At 43.6% G+C, this 2556-nt stretch overlaps 1 protein-coding gene across 1 annotated transcript in view; it reads left to right on the forward strand.

Annotated features, from left to right (window-relative positions):
* Positions 1-27: 27 nt before the first annotated feature.
* The window catches only part of itgb6 (integrin, beta 6), a 22552-nt gene continuing 20023 nt past the window's right edge, over positions 28-2556 (forward strand). The window contains exon 1 of the mRNA XM_014003007.1: positions 28-260. The gene's annotated coding sequence lies outside the window, so the exon portion shown is untranslated. The remainder of the gene's footprint in view (positions 261-2556) is intronic.

Raw genomic sequence — 2556 nt, forward strand, 5'->3', positions numbered from 1 at the left:
CACACACACACACACACACACACACACACACACACACACACACACACACACACACACACACACACAGCACGGGCAGCAGGGTCACCCCCCAGCGCCACGCTCCATAAAGGGCGCCGTTACAAAAGGTTTACTGTTACTGAGACGAGAGCCGGGACACAACAGGACCAACGGTTCTGGACTGAGTCCTGTCCTCTTCTCACTGGACTGCAGAGGGAACAGACCGAGGCCGGACAGCATGGTACCAGAGGACCGGCCTGGAGGTGAGTCAGCTCAGTGGGGGTGGGGGGCAGGAGGGGGACCTCCGCCTCGGTTTCTCTCTGTGATAAATGGGTGAAGAAKGGGGTCTTCAAATGGTTCACAAACCAAATCTGGACACATTTGATCTGGATTACAGTATTAAAATTTAAGAGGCGCAGCTTGTTAGGCCTTAATGGTGAGGGGTCTGAAATGGTGGTCCAGATCCAGACCCAAGAGTGGTGGTCTGTCAATGTTTGTAGAAGTTAGGACCAGAATCCAGACTGACAAGGAGCTCGAGAAAATTAAACTTAACTTGTGTTAGAATACAACAAAAATGTTGACGTGGCAACAAAAACTTGAGACTAAACACTGGAGGATAAGAAATGAGGAGAACCGACCGACAGGGCACCAAGTGTAAAAAAAAAAAAAAATGTTCAAAAATGTCACGAACACGTTTTCACTATTGAAGTTTCTGAGTCTCAGTGCAATTGCTAATGATGCTAACACTGCTAACATTGCCAATGTTGCTAACTTTGCTAACACTGTCAATGCTAGTAATCTTGCTAAAKATGGTATTTAAAATCTGAATTCAAAATGAGTTCAATGAGAACAACAGGAATCGTTACTGTTTGATGTGCAACTTGGACTCGGGCTGCAACTGCCTGTTTGACGTCTTATAGTGAAGCGTTAGCAGTGTTAGCAGTAGCAGCGTTAGCAGCATTAGTGTTTGTTTATTTCGCAGGATGATGACATCACAGGAGCCGAGCACCGACAGCAAGAGTTCCGTGTAAACCTTACAATTTAATTACATTTACATTTAAATGTTCAAATTTAGATTTACACATTTAGATTTAGGATTAAACATTTAGATATAACATTTAACATGTAAAATTAACGTTTAGTAAAAATTAGCAAAATGTAGCTAAATGTAAGAAATAAACATTAAAATAAACTATTAAAACCACCTGGACCTGAATCGTCCTGATCCGGGTTTTGATTTTTAGTTTTTTTAGTTTTGTTTGTCTTGTTTTGTTTTCACGTTTACCTTGAGTTTAGTTTGTATTCTTTGGTTTCAGCTTTGTGTTATTTTGTGAGTCCTCTGTCAGTCATCCAGCTACGCCCAGCTACACCTGTTTTCTGTTCCATTTGACACAGCTGCAGGATGGATGATTGATTGGATGGATGGATCAATGGTTGGTTGGATGGATGGATGGATGGATGGATGGATGGATGGATGGATGGATGGATGGTTGATTGGTTGGTTGGTTATTTCGATGGTTGGTTGGTTGGTTGGTTCGATGGTTGGTTGGTTGAATGGATGGTTGGTTGGTTGGTTGGTTGGTTGGTTGAATGGATTGTTGGTTGGTTAGGTAGTAGGTTGGATGGGTGGATGGCTGGCTGGATGGATGGTTGGTTGGTTGGTTTGATGGATTGTTGGTTGGTTGGATTGTAGGTTGGATGGATGGATGGCTGGATGGATGGTTGGTTGGATGGATGGTTGGTTCAATGGCTGGTTGAATGGTTGGTTGGATGGATGGATGGTTGGTTGGTTGGATGGATGGTTGGTTCAATGGCTGGTTGAATGGTTGGTTGGATGGATGGTTGGTTGGTTGAATGGGTAGTTGGTTGGTTGGTGGATGGATGGATGGATGGATGGATGGATGGATGGATGGATGGATCGAGCAGCTTATTTTCTCATCAGTCCGAGGTGTGAAGAACATCGTTTGCATTTAAAGAGACAGCACCAAAACGAGTTGATCTGAGACACGCCTCAAAAAAGGGGTGGGGCTTGTGGAGCTAAGATAACCAGGAATTCAGAAAAAAGCGTTGCAGTCCCAGTCTATAAAGAGCCCAACAGAAGGATTTAAAGCATCATGTTTCCACTGGTTTTGTTTAAGCTGAAAACAAAGATCAGCTGCTAAATGTTACTTCCTCACGTTTACAGTAATAATTAAAAAGGACATTATTTATGCAACAGGTGACTTCTGCTCGTACCTGTTCACCGGTTGATGGGTTCCCCCTGCAGAGACAAGCTGCCAGCCTGTCCTTCTGCAGGCGGACTTCGTTGAATTTTAATTAGAAGCTTAGTTGACAGCCGAGAACCTGACAGAAAGATTTATGTCTTTTTGAGTTCGAGTCAGTTTCAATCGTTTTGTCGTTTTCACAGAAATCAGTTTCAAATTGGTTTTTGTGACGTTACAATTTCAATTTGCCTCATTACCCCGAGACTGATCGTCACGCTGAGGAGAGGAGTGACGGCAGGTGATGAAGAGCTGAGAGGAGAAGAGGTTTTAAAATAGTGAGGGGAGAGCAGGTGGG

The sequence above is a fragment of the Austrofundulus limnaeus genome, unplaced genomic scaffold (assembly GCF_001266775.1).
Source record: "Austrofundulus limnaeus strain Quisiro unplaced genomic scaffold, Austrofundulus_limnaeus-1.0 Scaffold16, whole genome shotgun sequence".
In the NCBI taxonomy this organism is placed as follows: domain Eukaryota; kingdom Metazoa; phylum Chordata; class Actinopteri; order Cyprinodontiformes; family Rivulidae; genus Austrofundulus; species Austrofundulus limnaeus.